The following is an 8755-nucleotide window of genomic DNA, read 5'->3' on the forward strand; positions in this document are numbered from 1 at the left end:
AATGAAGTAAGGTTTCCTCTTCTCCCAAGGGAACTGCAAATTTTCCCATCAGAGTCCGAGGAATGCTGGTTTAACAGATCCTCCCCATCAAACTGACTTCAGATCACTATCATCCTCCGAATCATAGGACATATCTGATTCATCCTCATAGGTATCCCCATGCTCCTCATCATAGGAATTAAAACGATCCGTTATTTCATGACTAATTCTCATTTACCTCAAATGCCTCATTTATCTCCTGCATATCTTTTTCTTCGGTGGGTTTTAATGCAGACATTGAAAGTGCCTCATTTTTTTCCTTACAATTTTTCTCAACTATTTCCTTAGAAGCTTTACGTAGCTTCTGGCACAAGAACTCAACCTCCCTCTGTCCAGTTACAAAAACAAGTATGCCACCAGCAGGCAGCCCTTTTGTGGATAGACAATACTTTTTTATAAGCTTGGCCAACATAATCTACAATCTCAGTTCTCTTAGAGAAGTGTGTAGTAACTGGGTATTGTCGCGTTGGGACTTCTATTACAGGTGGAGGATCATGAAAAATTCTTCCCCAGACACAAAGTCCTCAACCCGCAATGTAGCACTCATCAGCACAAGTTTCAGAGGATATATCTTTTCTTTGCAGCTTACTATACCTCCTGACATAACTTTCTTATGCTGCTCTGCATATTCCCTCTGCCATATAGAATCAAACAGGTTAGTTTTGACACCAAAATGAGATAGAATTATACAAGAAACATAATGTAGGGGAGTAAATGAGCTTTCTTTGACAGGTCTCAAATGAAAATGGAAAATAAAATGGAGGGTATAAAATATACAGATCCAGTTACCTGGCGCTCTCTTATTACACGAGAAAGCATTCCAACAAGTATATCTGTGTTCAAGCTCCTCTCATGAGCTTCATCCAAGATTATGACTGAGTAACGTCTTAACAGAAAATCATTCTGCACTAAAATATACATATTAATAGGTGATAGACTGGGCACTGAAGAGGAGTGACTTATAACTGTAAAGCCATTAAGAAAGGAGTAACATTTTTTTCACCTAAATAACCTATACAACTAGCATCCGGTGCTATTATCATACCTGCACTTCTCGAAGCAAAATTCCATCTGTCATGAACTTGATTGAGCAATTATCCCCCACCTTCCTATCATGCCGAACTTGAAAGCCAACCTCTTTTCCTATATGGAGCCAAGCTCAAATGCCACTCGTTTGGCAGTTGCAAGTACAGCAACACGGCGGGGCTGGGTAACACCAATAATGCCCCCTCTACCATCATCACTTTGGATCCAAATCCAGCTTCATAAAGAAACTAGAAAAAAGAAAAAGAAAAAAAAAAAAGCACAGTTATACGGAAAGGATGTTTTAAAGAAGAAACGAAGAACATGTACTTCATAGAAAAAACAACTGAAGCATTGTTCACCTGGGGAACTTGGGTAGTCTTGCCACAACCAGTCTCACCACATATAATTACACAAGTATTCTCATTAATGGCTTCCATTATCTCCTGCTCCATCATGACTATTGGAAGATCCTTCCTTTTGTCCTCAACCTCTGTTGGTCTAGAAACATGCACTACAGTCGGGGCAATAAAAGACCTTGGTGGATGACAGTCAGCCAGTTTAGCTTTCTGATTTTCATCAACTCCAACCTGTCCAATTTATTTAAAATAAATTAGCAGATAGATAGAAGGAAAAAAAAAAAAAAAAAAAAAAAAAAAAAAAAAAAAAGTAGGGAATGAAACAATTTTCTTTGAGAATATGCATATATAGCCAAAGATGTACCATTATTCTTGTCTTTTCTTCATCATGACAACTTGAGGTGGAAAGTGGATTTTGCATATATTTAGGCATTAATGGCTCATTAGTTTCATCTGTTGCATGCCTAATTGGGGTGAAAGAATCTCCATCAAAAGCGTGAGGTTTATTCTGCCAATGAGAAGTTCCTAAATATGAAGATGTGTCAGACACATCTTTGCTTACTGGAGACTGCAATGGGCAGTCATTGACTACAAAAGTACATTGCATTCCATCAGATTCTTGCTCAGCATCACACAATATGCTATTAGCAGTCTTCTTCTTAGAGGGTCGATCATCACTTGGCACTTCTAATCCTGCTTTAGAATACTGCACTTCTCTTCTCCTCTTCTCCCGGGTAGTTTCAGCCTAGCAAAGATTAAGCGTGCCACTTAAGCTACTCTACATTAAGCTTTTAGTTTTATAAAACTTCTGTCAATGTAACATTACAAACCTGGCCCAAGCTACTCGAAGACAACATAAGTGAATAAGCATTGTCCCCAATCTTATACTTCCTGTAATGTAAATCAAGCGTGTGTTTCTTTAATAACGCAAATATAATCAGACAGTATTATAAGAAATAATGAAGTGGCTCTTACGCCATGGTCTCAAGGCTTTCTGACAATAGGATAGCCTTTTTCTCTTCCTCCTGTATATGAAACATTAACTGATTAAAATCTCATAATATACTGAGTAAACATATCAGAAGAATTTGAAAACCGCCAAAACCACACACCTTGAGCTTCTCCAGCTTCTTCTTATGAGATTTTCCTAACTTAGAATTGCTCTTAGCCTTGGAACCTTTCAACATCTGATAAGCCATTAAAGAAAATCAGATGCACCTTATCATATATCGTATCATACATATGAGTTACGCCAACTAACAGAGAAGCACTTGGCAGTAAGTTGTTGTTACCGTAAGAAAATAAGATCACACAATGAAGGGAAAAGACAGTGAGAATGGCAGCAGTAGATAGCTGACTGGCGGCGAGGCTTAGGTGAGGTGAGAGCCGAGAGGAGCAGAGGGCGTCGTCCGACTCGGGCGCCGCCGCCGCGTCGGCTGTGGCCTGTGGAGTGGAGTCGTGGAGAAGGCAAGAAATTGAGATAGGGGATTTCAAAAAAAAAAAAAAAAAAAAAAAAAAACAGAAGGGATTTTGGTAGGGAATATAACATGAATATATAATTGGATTTTGGGTTTGGGTAATGGTATATCATGTAAGAGCTTGGGCTTTGCAGTATTGGATTGGTCCAATGGTTCATTATATAGATATATATACTGTTATCACCAAGTTGATGAGAGCAAACAATTTAAAGTAATGCGGTTGAATTACCATTGCGTGTGACGAGAGGTAGTGGCCCCGGATTGGCGACTGACGTTGGGGCCTCGGAGTGTGTAACCGGTTGCTTGAAGGGAGAAATTTGCTAAACTGAAAGAAGAATATATAGATGAAGGGAGAAAACAGTAATGGAAGTTAAAAATAAAGGTGAAACCCAAACCCTGATTGGATGTTGTACAAGAATTTTGGGGTAATAAAAACATGCACTTTACAATAAAGTGGTTCAAACACACCACCTGTAGTCCTGTACTATGGGTTGTCGCACAGGTATGCTGAGAGTTGGGGCTTCAAACTCGAAAGCGTTGAGGGCAGAGAGTCGAAGGCGCATAGGGAGGAGATCCGGAGAGGTGTGAGATCGAGAGAGACGATGAGAGCGTCGAAGCCGAGCCAGAGCCGCCGAAGGAAGTGAAGCGGAGACGGCGATGCAGCGAAACAGAGAAAGACGATGAGAGAAGTGAGAGGCCGAGACAGACGGCGACAGAGAAAGTGGGTAGGGTTAGGATGTTCTGGGTGCGTCATGTGTGTATAAATTTTTTTTTTTTTTTAAATATGATAAAGGTGATTAGTTTACATTTATTGAGATTACTAATTATTATTTAAATTATTTTTTGATCCATCTTCAAAGATTTAAATTTAATCTCAATATATGAGAATTTAATTATATGTAGAGCTGGCAATACGGGCCAGCCCGGCCCATACGGGCTGGCCCGTCACGGGTTGGTGAAAAATGGGACGGGACGGGCCGGCCCGTTTTTCATACGGGTTGGGATTTTCCCAACCCAACCCGTAGTTTACGGGCTAACGGGCCAGCCCGTTAGCCCGTATTTTAAAAAAAAAAACAAATTAAATATGTTTTTGAAGGGATTTATTTCATTGTTTTTTGAAGGAAGGAATTGAAAAACATAAATGCAGATTTGATGCCCAGGATCGAATTCAAGGATTTATTTCATTGTTAATCACAGTTAATCACAAGTTCACAACACAACCAACACTCAACAACAAGTCAACAATCAAATCATATTCACTTATTTAGTTATTAATTAATCACAACAATATTCGCAAATCAGTGATCACAACCAAATGCCCAAATCATATTCATTAACATTTAACAATAATCAATTAATCATAAAAATTAAAGAAAATATAAATTACTACAAGAAGTCCAGAACATAGACAACACAGTGGAGTAGGCGATTGGAGCAGTACCGTTGTCGGCAGTCGCGGTGGCGGAGCAGGGCTGGTCGCGGTGGCGGACTGGTGGAGTAGGGCTAGTCGCGGTGGCGGAGCAGAGTTGGTCGCGGACTCGCGGTCGAGGAGCAGGGATGGTCGCCGTCGCCGTCTCCGTCTCGGAGCAGAGCTGGGCCTCATCGCCGTCTCGGAGCAGAGCTGGGCCTCGTCACCGTCGCCGTCGGCCGTCGCGGAGCAGGGCTGGTGGAGTGGTCGCCGTCGCCGTCGCCGTCGCGATGAGACTCGTTGATCGGCAGCTTCAATTCACAGAATCGCAGCGAGGAGGGAAGGGAATTAGGGATTTAGGAGTTTTGATTTTGCTGCCAACTACAATCTGTATAAGAGCTTTAAATTTTTTTTTTTAATATATACACGGGCCGGGTAACCCACGGGTTACCCGGGTTCAGCCCGTTTAGCCCGTATCAAATACGGGCTAAACAGACCGGGTCGAATACGGGACGGGTTGGGATTTCTCCAACCCAACCCGTCCAAAAACACGGGTAAACAGGCCCAACCCGACGGGTTGGACCCGTTTTGACAGCTCTAATTATATGTATTATGTTTGAATAGTTCGATTTTATTTGTGTTTGTAGAGTTGTACATATTTTAGTGAAAAATTCTTAACTTATCAAATTGAAGAATTTTAATTAGTTGACCAAACCCAATTATTTTGATTAAATTTTCCTTAAAGCAAAAAATTTTGGTCCAATAGTTCTTTTCTTAACTATTGGTTAAATGAATTAACCAAAAGGTTAAAAAAAATTTGATCATATATAATTGAATATGATATTTGAACTTTATAATTTGTGATTTTATATTTGTAGTGATGTTATGTTGTCATCTGTGTATATTTTCTTATATAATTATTTTAATATATATAATTAGTTTAAGGGAATTATTATATATATTATTTTAATATTATTTTAAGTAAATTTATTATTATAGGTATTATTTTAAACATATACACATACACAACTATATAAGAATAACATACCTTTAATATCTATATTAATTATTATTCATATCAAATCAACATAATTATTAAATTATACAAAATTATATATATTAATAAATAAAGCAAATAGTCAAATCTCAGGTGATTTTTTTTAGTATTGTCAACTTTATTACCATGCAGTATATGTTCATAACTATCTCATGTGATATCTAATAAAACAATGCTTTATAAAAAAACCATTTCAGAATGAATTTTCATGATTAATGTTTAATTTTATCATTTTTAAAATCATAATCAATAATAAAATTACTTAAAATTTATGCCGTGCATCGCACGGGTGCAACTACTAGAGTGATGAGGTTAACAAAAATCTTCGATTGCAAAACCTGCAAGAAGATTCTGATTTACGTGAAATAGAAAATTTCTCCAAGTGGATAGTAGATATTGGTGACGGTGTTTTAGGGGAAGCAAATGATGTGGATTGTGAGATACAACTATACCTAGCCAGAATCTTTTGCACTGTGGGGATGATCCGATTGTGACAATAGTCAAAGATTTGGGCTGGTCGTTTGGGCTAAGTAAGCAGGCTGCAAATTACAACATTTGGACTCAAATTTTTTTTATATTGTTTGCCACATTTATAAATAGCATATGTATGATTACAATTGATTTTAGACATATTAATGTATATATATTTTACAAGTATCATACTTATTATTGAAGATTTGTGAATTACGTATATATTTGTAATTATGGTGTATTCGAAACATGAATATTATGTGTTTATAGATGAGAAGATGGAACTGGACCGGGTCCAACCAAGCAATAATAATAAATTGAAACGAATATTGTCTACATCAGAGACGTATTTAATGCATACACCAATTAGTTGCGTAACTCAAAGTAATGTACCAAATATTTGAGCTTTGTACCAAGGGGGTTAAAAGTCTTGATTTGTGGTGAAAATGGGGAGTCTCTTAGTACGACAAAAAATGTTGTATATAAAGAAATTTGTAACAATTTGTATCAATGAAATTTTTTATTTTTAAATTATCTACTTTGTACTACATATCTTTTTCTTTTTTACTATTGAATCTATAACGTTTTATTTTTTTTGAGGTGCAATATACTCAAATTTTGAAATATTCAAATGCCAAATATAATGACCGTGCATCGCACGGGTCGAATACTAGTAGATATATATACTGTTATCACCAATGGACTCTCTTGTACTGCTTATCACCAATTTACTATTATGCTATTTGCTACAGCTACTGCAAGTTGCAAATACTACTGCAACTGATGTAATGTCAGTCTATCACCATATTTGTCAAAGTTTATCACGCTCAATTCTTATGAGAACTTCACTAGTTGCTTCTAGAAGATGAAATAAAGACAATTGCTCAAATAATTTCTCCACAAATTATATGTCTTTCTACAACAGATCAAGATGGAATCTAGAAATCACTCATGTTAATCCATATTTCAGTTTAGTAATGAAAAGCTGGGTTTGGGAACTAAAAAGCTGATTAGTATTGACAATATGTTTGGTAAAGAGTAAGCTCATATTCCAGTGAATTTTTTAGATTAGTATTTGATATCTGGATTTTGGCAACTAGTACACTTGACTACTCTTCTTAAGTCGATGAAGTATTAACTACAGAGTATACCTATGATTTAATTTATCAAATATTACAGGCTAAGAACATTACTAAAGGTCTAAAGTGAAGCAGTGATACACCATACACATATAATACACATATAACTGCACACAAGCTTGAAGCCATGAAGTAATCTAGCAAAACAGTAGAAAAGTAGAAAACTATATAAAAATAAGAATGGAGGAAGTGAGGAAGACTTACCGTCTCTGGCGAAGGCTGGTCCGGCCGCAGGCGGTGGGCGAAGGCCGAAGGCGGAGGGGACACGAGACAGACAGCGAATGCGGAGGGGAGGCAGAAGGGAAGCGCGGTGGAGAGGGCGGTCTGTGGGCTAAGCGGCAAAGGCAGAGGGGTGTTTGCTCTTTGGTCTTTGGCTTAGGGAAATATTAGGGTTTTAATTTTAATTTTAAATTTGTAGTATTTCAAATTTCAATTTTATAAATTTTAATATTATATACATACATATACATATATATGTACATATATATATATATATACATATATATGTATATGTATGTATGTATATGTATATATATGTATGTATGTATATATGTATGTACATACATATATATGTATGACAATATGTTTGGTAAAGAGTAAGCTCATATTCCAGTAAATTTTTTAGATTAGTATTTGATATCTGGATTTTGGCAACTAGTACACTTGACTACTCTTCTTAAGTCGATGAAGTATTAGCTACAGAGTATACCTATGATTTAATTTATCAAATATTACAGGCTAAGAACATTACTAAAGGTCTAAAGTGAAGCAGTGATACACCATACACATATAACTGCACACAAGCTTGAAGCCATGAAGTAATATACACATATAACTGCACACAAGCTTGAAGCCATGAAGTAATCTACACATATAACTGCACACAAGCTTGAAGCCATGAAGTAATCTAGCAAAACAGTAGAAAAGTAGAAAACTATATAGAAAATAAGAATGGAGGAAGTGACAAAGACTTACCGTCTCTGGCGAAGGCTGGTCCGGCCGCAGGCGGTGGGCGAAGGCCGAAGGCGGAGGGGAGACGAAACAGACAGCGAATGCGGAGGGGAGGCAGAGGGGAAGCGCGGTGGAGAGGGCGGTCTGTGGGCTAAGCGGCAAGGGAAGCGCGGTGGAGAGGGCGGTCTGTGGGCTAAGCGGCAAAGGCAGAGGGGTGTTTGCTCTTTGGTCTTTGGCTTAGGGAAATATTAGGGTGGTGTTTGCTCTTTGGTCTTTGGCTTAGGGAAATATTAGGGTTTTAATTTTACTTTGGTCTTTGGCTTAGGGAAATATTAGGGTTTTAATTTTAATTTGGTCTTTGGCTTAGGGAAATATTAGGGTTTTAATTTTAATTTTAAATTTGGCTTAGGGAAATATTAGGGTTTTAATTTTAATTTTAAATTTGGCTTAGGGAAATATTAGGGTTTTAATTTTAATTTTAAATTTGTAGTATTTCAAATTTCAATTTTATAAATTTTAATATTATATACATACATATATATATATATGTATATATATGTATGTATGTATACATATATATATATATGTATGTATGTACATATGTATATATATGTACATATATATACATATATATGTATATGTATGTATGTATATGTATATATATGTATGTATGTATATATATGTATGTACATACATACACACATATATATACATATATATGTATGACAATATGTTTGGTAAAGAGTAAGCTCATATTCCAGTGAATTTTTTAGATTAGTATTTGATATCTGGATTTTGGCAACTAGTACACTTGACTACTCTTCTTAAGT

The 8755-nt window shown here is 36.7% G+C and overlaps 1 pseudogene; it reads right to left on the reverse strand.

The window, feature by feature from the left end:
• Positions 1-87: 87 nt before the first annotated feature.
• LOC116032323 lies at positions 88-4683 on the reverse strand (annotated as a pseudogene).
• Between the last annotated feature and the right edge of the window lie 4072 nt (positions 4684-8755).

The sequence above is a fragment of the Ipomoea triloba genome, chromosome 10, assembly GCF_003576645.1.
Source record: "Ipomoea triloba cultivar NCNSP0323 chromosome 10, ASM357664v1".
Classification (NCBI taxonomy): Eukaryota; Viridiplantae; Streptophyta; class Magnoliopsida; order Solanales; family Convolvulaceae; genus Ipomoea; species Ipomoea triloba.